This window comes from Pleurodeles waltl, chromosome 4_2 (assembly GCF_031143425.1).
Source record: "Pleurodeles waltl isolate 20211129_DDA chromosome 4_2, aPleWal1.hap1.20221129, whole genome shotgun sequence".
In the NCBI taxonomy this organism is placed as follows: Eukaryota; Metazoa; Chordata; class Amphibia; order Caudata; family Salamandridae; genus Pleurodeles; species Pleurodeles waltl.
In genome coordinates this window covers 487,205,625-487,221,105 of record NC_090443.1, presented here as the reverse complement: position 1 = coordinate 487,221,105, position 15,481 = coordinate 487,205,625, and the positions used below count along the sequence as shown (strand labels likewise).

General features: G+C 41.2%; 1 protein-coding gene across 5 annotated transcripts in view; it reads left to right on the top strand.

Moving 5' to 3' along the window:
• The first annotated feature begins 488 nt into the window (after positions 1 to 488).
• The window catches only part of TMEM205 (transmembrane protein 205), an 83,318-nt gene continuing 68,325 nt past the window's right edge, over positions 489 to 15,481 (top strand). For 2 of the 5 annotated variants that reach the window (XM_069231869.1, XM_069231873.1), the window contains exon 1: positions 490 to 644. The gene's annotated coding sequence lies outside the window, so the exon portion shown is untranslated. Of the gene's footprint in view, positions 645 to 7,090; positions 7,233 to 15,481 lie in introns of all 5 variants that reach the window. The other 3 variants (XM_069231872.1, XM_069231870.1, XM_069231871.1) reach the window with 3 other exon arrangements.

Genomic DNA, 15,481 nt, shown 5'->3' with positions numbered 1-15,481 from the left:
TGCTGTGTACCACCTGAAATCAGTTTCCATAAGTCAATGGGGGAAACACATTTTGGCGTTTTGTGTTGTTGAACATCTACCACTTGCTTCCTCTAAATGTTTGCATGTATGTAGACGAAGTATTTAAGACTATTAGTGTCATTTGTAGAATTATAATTCTGACGCTAAAAATAATGGGGCGTCTCCGGTCTGTGACCATTAGTTGGTGAAAGTCTCGGCTCCCTTTGTCAGGGCTTATGAGTGATGTGCATTTCAGAAACGTAAAATCAACCATTCAAGTATGGCCACGAAAAATATCCGTTTCGGCGGCTCGCTCCCATTACACTATGGGTTTCTTCTAAATTCTAATTTAGCCAGAAGCTTTAGCTCACGTGCCACCATCGGCACGATGCCGCTACTCTTTACTCCCCAAAATGACCATGAGAGCTATTTCTAGCTCGAGTGGCCGACGGTACCCCAACTACCTACATGTCAAATTTGTGACTTTAAGACCGCGGTTGTTTTTCTCCCGTTTCAAAATGGCGGCCATGGGAGGGCGGTGCTGTCGAGAACAGAGTTGAAGTGTGATTCCCTGGCACTGCTGCTTGTAAAGGGACAGAGGGGATGTGTATGTGCGTACTGGGTGCAAGAAGAAGAGTCCGCTGGTAAGTGTACATGCTGCTGGGCTGTTCTGTGTCTAACTGTCGATTCAACGATTTAAAATTCTGATGAGACAGCTCGGGGTGCTGCTGTAGCTTACAACGTGATGCGAGTTCTATACTTGTCAAGCGCTAATTGTTCCCGTTTCTTGAAGGAGCCATTTAAAAAATAAGAATAAGCTACTGGAAGCCAGGTTAGGGATGGGCGCATCACCGGAGTAGTACTACTGTTTTGTCCGTTAAAGATCTGTTCGATGGTGTTGTATTCAATAAGTTTATATACGAATTTGAACATTGTCTATAATTAACTGTGAAAATATACTCGTCATATCCTAGCATATGTAGCTGGTCCTAGACCAGTGTCACGGTCGTTTTGTTTCTGATATGGGCGCACAGTTGTATTACTCTGTTCCTCGAAATAATAATTGTTTACTTTAGACAATTGTATATTTTGATTTGTAATTTCTTTACCGCAAAGCGATCACAATGTTGTTTTCTCTTGTATTTATGTATTCTGTGCTTTATGGCAATTGTAGTCGTTTATTTTCCTGGACTGTCTAGCCCTAAACAACCCTCCATTCAAGCACAGCACTGTGAGACCAATAGATAGCATTATCTCCTTGTGCAGTTGGTGTGTCGCCTGCACACTGCCTCGCTGTTTTCTGGGCTGGTGTTTGCTCTTATTTAAAATAAAAGTGCCTTTAGCGTAATCCGAGTCTCAGTGGTTCAGAGGTTTGTAAACGTGCCCGTGCTGGCCTCCACCTTTCCTCTAAATACAACCAGTCACTCATTAACCCATATCTGGAAACGTGGCCTGCATGTCTCTCACCTTATACACACACACCTTAATGTGGCTACCTTGCCTTCAAATACTTCGTTGCACGTTTTCATCCCATTTTTATCTTCAGGTTGAGTTGTTTGAACATCTGATTCGATTATAGTGTATGCGTTTTTAATTACGCCCTATATCTTAATTGGGCATCTGCTGCAGAGACCTTTGTTTAACCTTCAAGTTTTCAGCATTGCAAGAATTGACCATCTGTGTGTATATAGGGACTCAACAGGCTGCAATTGAACGTTTTTCTATTGTGACAAGTACCAACTGGACATCGACTGAACCTTGTTAGTAGCCTTTGCTGTAAGGAGTCCTGGGAGCCTTAGAAGTGGCCCAGAGAAGAAACTCCAGAAACACTGAAAAGTTAGGATTTAGAAATATTTTGGACTTCCAAGACCCCAAGAGACGTCAGCTGGACCTTGCGGAAAAGGCGTCCGTTTTCAATGCAAGTTCGTCGGAAACGGCTTCAGACTTGTCCCACTGAAAGATTTTGACTTCATAAAAAAAACAAAAATAGATTAAATCACAAGGTAAAATCTTTGGCTGGGGCCAACCTGCTTGGTGTATCCAACTCACATTCCGTCGTGGTCGGCCGGAAATTGTGCCTAGCTCCCGGTCCACCACTACCATAGACTATCATTGGCACTTAGTACTTTTGAAACTATTTTTATTTACAACTTTAAAAATTGATATCTTAGATTCCAATTATTAGGTTTTCGTTTTGTTTATTAAATTCTTATTTTTCTAATTTAATTTGGTACTTTTAATGCTTGGTATTTTAATTTTATTATTATGTTGGTACTGCATAAATACTTAACACACACACTGCGCTAAGTTAAATCTATTTGATGTGTTCTATAGCTTTCAGGAGGTAGAGCTCAGCTTAATTTAATGACATTGTATTATTATGAAACGGTAGGTTACTTGTAGCATTTCTGACTTCTGGAATAGTATTCCTAGACTATTTGGGATTTCCCTGAAGGCATGCATTGTATATTTAGTTTACAGAAATTATATACTTAAAGCATTTTGGGAAATGGCATGACTAATGCATTGGAAAGTGAAGAATGGCATACTTAAAATAACTGTTTCTTCCGGAATAGCACACAAAGAGCCTGTGACTTTAGAAATGGAATACCTAAAGCATTTGGATCTTTAACCATGATTTTTTTAGAACACTGGATTGTACAACTGAAATGCGAGACTTCCTGCCATAAGTGGTTGCCTTTTGCAGATGGCATACCTAGAACATGTGGAGGTTCAGGAATGGCATACTCAGAGTATTTGTGTTTTTGTCGGTAGCTCAGTTAGAACAGATGAGACTTACTTTCTATTATGTATCTTGGAACGTTGAGAATGCCGTGCACAGAAAACTTGAGGCGTAAAAGAATGTCCCTGTGAATCTTTGGAATCACATTTCTATAGTGTCTGCTAAATTATATGTTAATACAGGAGGCTTGCATTATGCATATAACGTTTATGTACTCCTTCTGTGGAGCAACCATGAAAAGCTTCCAAATAGAACCTTAAAACATCATCATGGAAAAATAAAATGTCCAGTCACAATATATATTGCTTGACCTCATCTTCTTCCTTTTTTAATGGCTGCTTCTGAACAGATTAGTATATAACAGTTTTATCTTTTTGTAGTGAGTTATGTGTATAGCTGATGGAGTTTGTATGTTTTATTAATACCCAATATATGGGTATTTAGGTTGTGTGTATGGTAGTTTAGTTATGTCACTGGTTCAGTTATATAAGTTCTTTTATTGTTTTTGATTTTTTGTTTAGAGGAACAAAGTGTAGTCATTGTTACCTTGACGAGTAATGATTATTTCTATTTTAAGTATTAAATTGAAAGTGACCGAGATATTTAAAATAGTTGTATTTTTTCTTACTTGTTAGATGTCACTAGTGTGCACACCTTTTGCAGTAGCATAAGGATGGTGGGCACCTTGGAGCGTGAGGAGTTATAGGTAGAGCTCCTTTCACGTGCGCAGGGTAGCTGTTGTCTTGCCTCGCGATCGGAGGCCAATGTCAAGTAAAGCAGCCGTGTGGAGGAGAGGGTGTCCGGCTTGTTACAGGCCACCAATAAGCACATTTCACCTTGTTTTTATTCTTTCCAATACCTAAATGTCCTTCATGACATAAATCAACAATTCTTTGTCTTAAACATGTTGGGGGAATAACCCTGCCACTCCTCCACACTAGACCACCTTCTAAAGAAAGTTCATGTCTCAATTCCCCAAAAACACGAATACTCTGATCTAACATGTTTTTGAGGCCACCCTTTCCTGATATATTCACTAACCACAATCAGCAAGTCATCCTGAATTAGTGCTTGTTACCACTCCTCCTTCGAAATGCCAGGAAACCAGCCACAATATTAGCAACAGTAAACGAGTCAACATCAGCATCATCTCCACCATACACAGGTAGTGGCATTCTGCTTAAATAAATCTGCCACCACATTTTTGACCCCGGGAACATATTGTATGCTGTAATTAAAATCCAAAAGTCTAACAAACATACGAGCTATGCGAGGCGATGCTGTAACCAAACCCTTTGTGGTCAAAACCTTTGTAAGAGGTTTATGATCACACCTCAACAATACTTGGTACCCCAAATGTTGTGTCTGAAGTGCTCCAAGCCCCATACACAAGCTAATGTTTCACATTCAATCACGGAATATCTCTCTTCTGTGGGAGTAATCCAACGTGAGGCAAAAGCTATGATTCTCTCAACTCCCCCACTGTCAATCTGAGACAGAGTCGCACCAATACCCTTAGAGTTGGCATCTGCGGTAACAATACTTTGCAACATGGGATCAAAACCTTACAAAGGTGGAGCAGTAGCAACATCATTTTTTATTTCTTCAAATGCATTATCACAACACTCATCCCACACAAATTTGTTGTTAGTTTTAAGAAGTTGACGCAAAGCAAAAGTTTATTTTTTTATTGAGTACAAATTTGGCATAAAATTCGGCAAGACCTAAAAAGGCTCGCACATCATCCTTAGACTGAGGTCTTGGCGCTTTCCTGACTGCATTAACTAATTCTGATTTGTGTTTTATACCTACTTCTGAAATCTTGTGACCTAAATAGTTTATTTTATTTTCAGCAAACTTACACTTACTAAGTTCAGCTGTTAAGCCGTGTAAACTTAATTTTTGCAAAACTTAATCTAGAACCCGGTTATGTTCCTCCCTGTCCTTTCCCATTATCAAAATGTTATCCTGGAAAATCAGCACATTTCTCACGCCTGTCATCACCTTATGCATCAATTGTTGAAACATGGCTGCTGCAGAAGCCAACCCAAAGGTACCCTTTTGAATCTAAAACAACCAAAAGGTGTGATGAAAGTTGTCAAACTCCTACTCTCAGCATGTAGTGGAATTTGGTGATATGCAGCTTTAAGATCTATGCTAGAAAACCACTTAATACCGCTGGTTCTAGCTAACATTTCACTAATCCTGGGTAAAGGAAACTGATCCACCACAATACTTTTGTTGAGATCCCTAAGGTCGAAACACAATCTCAGTTTTCCAGTTTTTTTTTTTTTAACAACCACCAAGGGCCAACCCACTCCAAAGACTCCACAGGTTCGATGGAGCCACCTGTCTGTAACTTGTGTAACTCCTCCTCTACCTGTTCCCCTACAGAAACTGAAATAAATCTGACTTTGTGAATACATGGGGTGGCATTTGCTTTCAACTGTATCTTGTGTTGGAAACCATTTAAGAGTCACAATGTTCCCCGAAAAAACTTTAGGACATTTTTCTGCAGTTTTCTATAAATTCTGCATCTTGCTGGACCACAAATACCGGGGTTGAACTACTAGGATACAAAATTATACCATGTTCTCCTTGATCACTCCACCCAAGCACTGATGGCCCAGTGTCCACCACATACACCTTGTACATAGCTTACTTATGTTGGAATTTAATTAACAGTTTTTTTGTAACCCAGTATATTAATAGACTCACCCGTGAATGTTTTAGAAGCAATGTCGGCAATTTCAAAACAATTCCCTAAAACAGGTTTCAAATATTGCTGCCACACCTCTTTGTTGACAATAGTGTAAGGATAACCCGAATCAGCAACCACAGAAATGTCAACACCTTCAGTTGAAATTTGACATAAAGGTCTACTGCTGTTACATTTTACATTTTGTACATTTTCAGTCATATTCAAAATACAGAAATTTGAATCAGAATCCTCTGAAGAACTGTTTTCATTCAATTCACACTCATTCACACACTTCACATACGCATCGCGACCACCCAACTTCCTTTTACCACACACTCTGGCAAAATGCCCCAGAACACCACAACTTGAGCATTTCTGATTACGAGCAGGACGTTTCTTGTCAATAGCCAAATTAAACTTGCTGCTACATCTAAAACAAGATCTCTTGTCTTTCAAGTTCACGTCTTCTCTCTCTCTTTGCGTGAAGATCCGCTTAATTTATTATAGGCTTTGTTGCTTTTCTTCACCAAATTTTATGGTAGCGTTATCATCTAGTTTTGACACCTGCTTATCCTCATTGCGCAAAACAGCTTTGGCACATCTTCCCGTTAGTTCAGCAGTTTTAACTATTTCAATAACCTCCTGTAATGATGCTTCCCCCTTGCCCAAAGTTTCTCCTGTATGTGAGGGTTCGCTGTATACATAATAATTTGATCTCTAATCAAATCATCATGTAAATTTCCAAACTTGCATGAAAGTGCCAAATTTTTAAGCGCTGCCACAAAATCCTCCACTGATTCTTCCTGTTGCTTCCTATGGAAAAATTTGAAGCGGTCCACAGCTATGCACACAGTAGGTTTAAAATACTCAGTGAGGTCTTCCAGAGCGTGACTGAATACATCACCTTGATCAGGTGCTTTAACTTTTTTATGTATACTGTTGTAAATCTTTAATCCCTTTGTGCCCGAACAATGTAACACAATTTTCTTTTTCTTCACAGGTGTAAGTTCCTCTTCGTCTTTAAATGTAGATATATAATTCTCAAAATATTCTCTCCACTCCTCCCATTTCAATGTAGGTTCTCCATTTTTAGGCATGAAAGGTTCAGGCGCTGAAATATTCCAAATATTTCCAGAGGCCATAATGCCCCTTTTTAGTGTTTATACAACAAACGTAAGGTTCAAAAGAATAAAAAAAAAAAAATCTAATAAACTGTTATCCTGTCTTCTTTTTCTTTTTTGACTAAATGTTATGACCAGAAAAACTGAAAGAAAAAAAACATAAAAAGAAAACATTAAAACAAACATATGTATTTAATTGTCCATGTGTCCAAGAAAGTTCAACAGTATCCAAACTCTTCTGTATGCTTATGAAAATGAGCACTGAATAACTTGCAAACATGTGTTGAATTTAAAAGCTCCAGAGAATGCTGCTCTTCACAACTTCCTACACGCATGCGGAAATGCACGTGGTTAAACTCATAGCTGCAGCGAATGTTAAACACCATAAACAATGCGCGTGTTATGAAAAGCGTGTGTCACCCAGTGTCACCCGCTGCAATGTAACGTATACACTAGCCGACGCGGAAAGAGTTAGTCAGTTAAATAAAAACAAAGTATCCTACTTTGCTTTTCCGCAAACATCAGTCCGTCGTCAGCGTCGACGCACGTCCTCTGCTTGAACCCGGAAGATGCATGGAATCCACAACCTGAAGACACGCAGGTCCGACGTCGGGGTCGCTCGTCGCCAAAACTTATTATGAAGGAAACGTTCCAGTAAGTTTAAAAGGTGAGTTTATTTTCCATTAAAATAATGACCCCGACAGCAGTGAAGCCGTCCGTCCACAACCGATGCTTCCAACTGTAACTGCTGTCCGTAGAATCTCTTCCCCCCCCAGTTGCTATGCTCGAACTTGGTGACGCACAATAGGCTGAGTGCATATGCCACCAAGCACGAGCATTGCAACAGAGGGTCATCACGATGTCGCTTCTGACACATTCTCTTCTTGGTATGTTAGGGTCTGATTCTAAAGGCCATAGGCCTTATTTTCAAACGTGTTGCTTTGTTTTTTACAGGAATTAGTCTAGCGAAGCTGTCCACTTGACACTGAAGCGCCGTTTGTGCATTTCAATGTTGGGGACGGTTTATTAGTTGTGACAGAACTGCGTTGGTGGAATTTATTCATGGGAATTGACAATTTGATAGGTAAATTCTATTTAATTTTTGGTGTTAAAAATGTCTGTTATTAATAAGGAGGACGTAAATTAGTAGGGATTGATTAGGAAAAAAATCTAAGGAAATACAAGTGGCTGTTAAGAGAAACTGGCTTAAAGCAAAAAGAAGATTAATGCCGAAGAGGAATATTTTTTTGTAATAATGAGGAGTACTGGTACAAGCGCCCAGGTTGTAAGTGCCTCAAAAAGAGGTGACGAAGGATTCACCAAGTGAGAGAAGAGTCCAAAGTGGCTCGTTAAGGAAAGGTACCAGATGCGGCGGAAAGAAGGGTCAGCTTGACCCTGAAAAGGATCAAATTCTTGAGGATGATATGGAAGTGACAAGAGGTAGATCTGATGAAGATCTGGATGAATATATTTTATATTTAGAGTACAAAGGTAGGTTGGACAAGGAAAGTGAGATTGGTGACCGAAGTAAGGTGAAAGACACTGGACCACGAATCAGATTATATAAAGTGTAGACTACATAAGTCTTTGGCAAAGGATGAAAGGAATGTAATGTGAGCAGAGTATGCCAGACCCGTTATTTATGAGAAGGTGACTATGACACAGACTCTGGATCCAGAGCTCATCACATATTTTTTTTAAATGAGCAAGGATCCGAGAAAGGGATTAGAGAATTATCTAAAGCAGTGTCAAGACACAGTTCTTAGTATCCTTGGTCCGGTGGCCAAAATCTTTTATGCATTTGAAGAGGCATTTTTGAAAGGTTTGAATCTGGATTTAATTCTGTTACGCGGATGATGCCAGAGAGCCATATGGTTTTTGGGCAATGCAGATGTAGGCCTTTTAGCCAAAAGGCGAAAGATTGTATTCCTGGGATGAATCCAAAGTTGATTGATTTGAATAGGAAGGAATCTAGTGAGGATGCACGTGGATTGCTTTTTGGGGATGGAATGGTGAAGTCTCTGACAAAGTATGTACGTACTTTCACATGTCTAGGCAAGATGCAATTTTCTATGCATAGAGTTTTCTCAAACAATAGCTTTTATGAACAGCTGGTAGGAGAGGGCAACCTACAGTCCGGGCTGGTTATAGAGCCCAATTTCAGAACTGAGGGTCAGGTTATTACAAGGGTAACCAAGGAGGACCCCAATTTTACCCCCAGTGGGCAGTGGACAATGACGTTCTGGCAGAGGAAGGGGTCAAAACCCCAGTCAAGGTCAAAACCAAAGTGAGTAGGAGGGTTTTCTCTGGCTCTGTGGGGACAAGTGTAGGAGGAAGATTAATATTTTTTTCAAGGACCATTGGAAGACAGTGACCCAAGACACCTGGTGTTACAGACTATAGAAGGTTATCAGATAGAGCTTGACTCAGAGCCCGCACGACTGGAGGAACCAAACGAGTTGGTGTTTCAAAAGGATTTCGAACAGGTAGTGCAAGAGGAGGTATTATATTAGAAAAAGATGCAATTATGGAAGTAGGAGAGCAGGGAAAGGGTTTGTAAGTACTTTGTTTTTAGTGGAAAAGAAAGATGAAGAATAGAGGCCAGTGATAAATTTAAGGGACTTGAATCCGTTTGTGACGTATCAACATTTCAAGGTAGAGGGTATATACCTATTGAGAGATTTGCTTCAAGATTGGATGGTGATGATTGATCTCAAAGATGCATACTTCATGATTCCAGTTGCAAAGGAGAGTCGGAGATCTCTGTAGTTCAGGTGGAAAGCTCAATTGTATCAGTTTCAGAACCTTCCTTTCGGGCTGTCCGCAGCCCCTTGGTGTTTCACAAAGGGGTTCAGACCAGTGATTGATTTTCTCAGAGAGAGGGAAGTAAGGATGATCATTTATTTGGATGAGATCTTGATAATTAATCACGATGTGGAAGGATTGAAGGAGCCGTTGGAAATGATGAAAACTTTGCTGGAGAGTTTGATATTTCTAGTCAATCTGGAAAAATCTCTGTTGGTTTCTACACAGAATTTGGAATTCTTGGGATTCGTGGTGGACACAGTATTGTCAGTTGCGATGTCCAGAGAAGAAAGTGAGGAAAATAAAGCAGAAGGTGCCTGTGTTGTTGAAGAGATCGGAGGTGAAGTTCAGAGAGTTGGCTCGAGTGATTAGTCCATTCAATTTGTCAATCCAAGTTTTTTTCCGGGTCTATTGCATTACCTGGCCCTTATGTGTTTAAAGACTTCTGGTCTAGTGAGAGGTTTATGGTACGGTGACTTGGTGCTGCTGTCTGTAGATACAAGAGAGGATTTGATGTGGTGGAAAAAGAATTTGAAAGCCTGGAATGGTCTGACAATATTTGGAACAAAGCTGGATTTTATATTAGAGACGGATGCGAGCAACCTCGGTTGGGGAGCTGCATGCTTGGGTCAGAAGACCGGGGGAGTTTGAACTTCACTGGAAAAAGATAAAAATATAAATTGTTTGGAGATATATATACATGGAAGGAAGCAGGTCCAGGGACTGTTGGAATTAGCGAAGGAAATGAGGGAATTCTGTTTGGAGCACAAAATAAGTATGAAGGCAGAGTACTTGGCGGGGAGTGCAGAATGTGGTAGCAGGTTGGAATTCTCAAAATATGACAGATTAGGGCGATTGGAAGTTACGTGAAGATGTTTTTCAGGGTATTAAAAACATGATGGAACCTTTGGAAGTGGATTTGTTTCCTTCCAGGATAAACTTTCAGTTACCAAATTATGTCAGTTGAAGACCAGATCCAGGAGCAGTGGATGCGTTTACACTGAGCTGGGAAGGAATGAAGGCCTATGCTTTCCCCCCATTCTCACTGATTCAGAGAATGTTGTTACAGGTGAGAAGGAAGAAGTGTTGTATGGTATTGGTCAAAACTTTTTGGAAAACTCAAGCATGGTTTCCGACAGTACTGGAAGTGGCAGTGGAGGAATCAATCTTGATAATGTCTTGCAAAGGTGTTTTGGTTTAGAAGGCAAAGAACATCTGTTAGTGGAATCGGGTTCTCTCAACCTTCTAGTATGAAGGATATCAGGTGTTCTGGAAGATTCACAGAACCTTTGGGTACAGCTGCAAGCTTACTAAATGAATCATGGGCACCAGGTGCAAAGAGAAGGTATAGAGGAGCATGGAAGGTATGGTTATGTTGCTGCATGGCAAAAGGTTTGGAATCTGTGGAGGCAGATCATGTAGAGGTGGCAAATTTCTTAGCAGGATTATTTGATAAAGCTATGGCATATAGGACAGTGAACTGTTACAGGTCAGTGATTTACAGGTGGACATTCACTTCAACAGGGTTTATCTTTTTGCAGAAGTCCTTTGGTATGCAGGGTGATGAAAGGGATTTGGTTGAGGAGACCACCTATCCCGAAATATCAGACTTAATGGAACGTAGACTTGGTTCTACGATTATTTGAGGGTTGGGCAACCAATAGAAATTTACAAGTGAGAGAGTTGTCATGGAAGTTGACTACGTTGCTTTGTCTCATTTCCTTTCATAGAGTTTCAGATGTAAGAGCTCACAGATATTTTCAATGGGTGGTGTGATTTTTTTAGATCTGTAGACTGACTAAGACTATGTCTGATTCTATTTTTTTTTTTTTTAATCCAAGGTTTGACAACTCCCCTAATGTATGTGTGGTATGATGTTTGAAGGAGTATGAGAATAGAATGTTGGATAATAGAGGTGCAGGAGTTGATCAACGGTTAATTTCTTATGTGAAACCTTTTAAAGCAGTAACCAATGCTACAGTTGCCAGATGGGTGAAAGCTGCTATGAAGGAGGCAGGTGTGGATGTGTCAAAATTTATGGCTTGTTCGGGAAGAGGTGCTAAGGTAAGCAGTATTTGTATGATTGATCGTCGTTTGGAGGACATTTTGAAGGTAGTTGATTGGTCATCTGTCAAGACGTGTAGGAGGTTTTATTTTAAATCTGTAGATCATGTTTCAAAATGTGTTTTGAAAGACTTTGAACATGCATAATGCTAGCCTCTTTTGACATAAAATGACGGTTTCTAAAGATTTACTGAATTGAGAATCAAGATTTTAATAAAGACAAGGAGGCTAGCATCGTCACACTTGCCCTTGAGGAGAGGTTGAGGATTGTTATATTTATGTGATGCTGTTGTCACAGATGTTTAACTTAATAATGTTAAGAGTTATGAATCCGTTTCATGTTTTTGATTTATTTTTGCAGATAATTGAAAAGGGATAGAGTCGATGATGAAGTTATTAAGAGGTTGGTCGAGAAGAACACCTAACAGAAGGGGAGGAATATAGAGATCTAGCAATTTATATTGGGAGTGAATATTCTATTTTTCTGTTGTGAAGTTTTATGGTTCTGTTTGGAAGCTTCTAATGGTTTGCTGCTCATAAGGGGTAAATAAAAGTTATATGCATAATGGTAGCCTCCTTCTCTTTAAAAAAATCTTGATTCTTAATTCAGTTAACCTATATAAATTGTCATTCTGAAGCTTTAAGTTTTCGAAGCAGTCACAGAAGTTGGTTACAATCAGGTAGCTCATTGACGTGGCAGGGTAAAACGAGGAAATCCAAAGTTGCATGAGACATCAGTCAGGATTCCTCAGTTTCAAAACTAGCTTAGCTACTGGTTCTTTGAAGCCCAAAGTGATTTCTGAACCCAAAAAATGGATAAAACCTGTTTCGATGCTGTTTTATAGCTCACAGACCAGGTTTTCAGTTGTACCATGTGGTACAAGGAATCCTGGCAGACCATGAACCTCCAGCTCGCCTTTTCTGGCCCACCACTTATGATGCACTTGACGAGCCGGAAGCTTGCATTGGCTTGTGGTTACTGTTTGTCGATTACTGGAGGTCTGTTTTCCTTGGTTCGTTGGCACCTTGCGGTTTCGTTCCTCAGACAATTAACTAGGTCTGTACTATAGAATCCACCAGCTTCAATCGCAGTTTTATGAAACTATTCTTTATTGGCACTGTGGCATCAAAAAACATCACCTACTTCTTGGTTAACACGGTCATAGAGAATTTGTTTCTCTGAGGGTGTCTGTTGACAGTTATTAGAGGGATGAAGAAGGATGCAGGGGATTTGGATTTTCAGTTGCGTCTAGCCTAAGTCCGTGAATAATGAATCCAATGCAAGTTGTTGCTGCTTGTTGACACAGTGCCGGGTATAGTTAAAAGGAGATGCACAGACAATATCTTTGGCACTCTAAATGTACAGTTGGGATCACAGGTACATTGTGTGGAGAGAGTCTGTCCATATGGCCACTTCCTCATAGAGCACACCTTTCGGCAGCACAAACTCTGAATTGCTTTAGTACATCATTAAAGGTTGGCCAGAGAAAGGGACAGTTAGATTGACATACCACAAGAGTATTTGGTAGGAACAGGAACCTATTATGCAAATCGAGTATTCACGTATAATTACCCAAGCAGTGCTCATTTAGAGAAAAATATTTCATATTTCAGAACCAATTCTGAGCACAGTTTCTTTGCCCTTAGTCATACACTCGTACTTGCAGAGTATGTTTGAGCTCTTACTTTCAGTGAATTGTTTTAGATTTGTCCACAACATTTTAAAGGCTGACACTGACGTGGAAGGACTAAGGGCCTCATTACGAGTTTGACGGTCCAAGGTGGCGGTCTGACGGCTTGGCAGTTGGACCACTGTATTATGAGTCATGCAGGCCTATGAAGCAAAGATCACTCTGGTCCCGCAGGCACTGCCACACAGCAGAGATTGCTGTGGCCGTGAGGCAGCACATTCAGGCTGGTGGAGCCTCTGTTTCTGCTGGACACATTGAGGCTGTATACTGCCAGTGTGACTGTGGCGGTCCGACCACCTCATCCCAGCAGGCGTGTATGGAGAGTAAAAAGGGAGCAATTCGCATGCAGGAAGCTACATGTCCGGTGCCTCCGTGGAGCCCATCACACATGTCCTGCCTCTGCTGCTGCTCATCAAAGGAGCACAAAATCCAGGCTGTCACCGACGCAACCAACCATAAGCACACATACCTACTTGTGTCAATAGGCTCCACAACAGAACGTCGCACCGTCATCCACATAATATGGGCTCACGCTAGGGGCATTAAATACAACTGTCGTGAACACAGCCCAGGTCATTCACAAAGAAGGACACGTTCGCAGCCACAAAATGCCCCCTTTGGGCAGATCACTCAATGCACCGCAACACTACACAAAAACACACATAAGACAAGCACAGGGACAGTGAAGTGTGCACAACATTGTGTCACACAACACCAACAACACAGCAACATCAGATCTACAAATGCAACTGACACCTCACATGCCATGGACTGCCCTCACATTCAACACACACATGTATGGATGTGACATGGAACACAAATATCACTCCCATTAAACAAGCCTGCAGTGGACCCACCCATCACCCACATTCCAACACAATAGAAGGACAATGGGATGCACAATACACAGAGAGACAAATATACAAAGCTCACTATGCAACCAATACCTGCATAATAGGGATGGTGGCATCAGGAACACTCAGGGAAGGATGCTGCACTGGTGCACTGTACACTTTTAACATACCCCTAAAACAAAATTTGTACAGGAACTGGCCCTTTAGGTATTTCAGGGTCAAACAATACTAGAGCCAAAGGACATGCCTTTCTGCACAATGTGGAAGTGCAAGTCAAGAATGCACATACAACTGCATTGGCCAGATATCTAGATGAAGTAGCTGCAAGGTACACACAGCAAAATGGACACACACACAGTCAAATGCTTAAGAAGCTAGCACAATTGAACACCCTCCTTGCCTGCACAAACAAAACTCGAGCTCCCACACATGAAATTAATGTGCAGTCTACATCAGGGGGACAAGTCTAACACCATAATTGCTGACATTGGACAACACCAGATGTAATACTTACCATACCAAACAGAACACAGTGCAGTGTCCCCACAATTGCATTAACAAACACATATCCATGCAGTCAACATCTACCTTTGTCTTCGGTGACACCAGAACTGTCCACAAAGTCAGTTTTGGCAAACAATAGCAAATTGATCAGCAAGCAGGGTCAAATACACAACTGTAGGCAGACAAGATAAAAGTAGAAAAGGAATTGAAGGACAAATGCGTACCTAAAATGACAACTGTTTGGATTCAATAAGATACAATGCAAAATTGTCCAAGGCAATTGGCCAGTCCAGTATTGTATCATTGCACAGTACTGTGCCAACACTTGACTCCTATTACTGCCAGGGAATCTCCCCAGGAAGGGGCATCGAGTGGGCAGGCAGGCACCTCAGGAATCATCCTTTGGATTTGTGATGGGTGGGTTAAGGAGGGGTGGAGTCTTTCTTAGGAAGAGTGAGCTTATTCTTGGGGGGAGGGGTATGGATGTTTGCAGAGGGTGCAGATGTGACAGGCGAAGACTTGGAAGGGATGGGTTGGGATGTGGGTCGGGGACTCTTACCTTTGGGACAGGGGTGGAGGGAACATGGGAAAGGGCAAGTTTAAAAAACAAACAAAAAAAAAAAGAACTTCTTAAGAACACTGGGACGGTCATCAGAAGGGGTTGGGAACTTTGAGGTCGAGGGAGTGGTTGTCTGGTGTGTGGGTTTTGATGTCTTGGGTGTGTGAGGTATGCTTCTGTTTGGGTGGTGTGTGTATGCATGTGTGACTGGAAATTTGCGTGTCTTAGGGGCTAGGAAGTGGAAGTGATAGAGTGGTGGATGTGTGTGTGTCTGTTGGGCTGGTGTCTGCAGGTATGGTGGATGTTGTGGATGTCTGTGTGTCTCATAAGGTGGTGGCTGCGGGTATGGTGGGTGTGGTGGATGTCTGTTGGTGTGGTGTCTGCAGGTATGGTGGGTGAGTCACTGACAGCTGTGGTGGTGCCTGTGGGTATGCCTGAT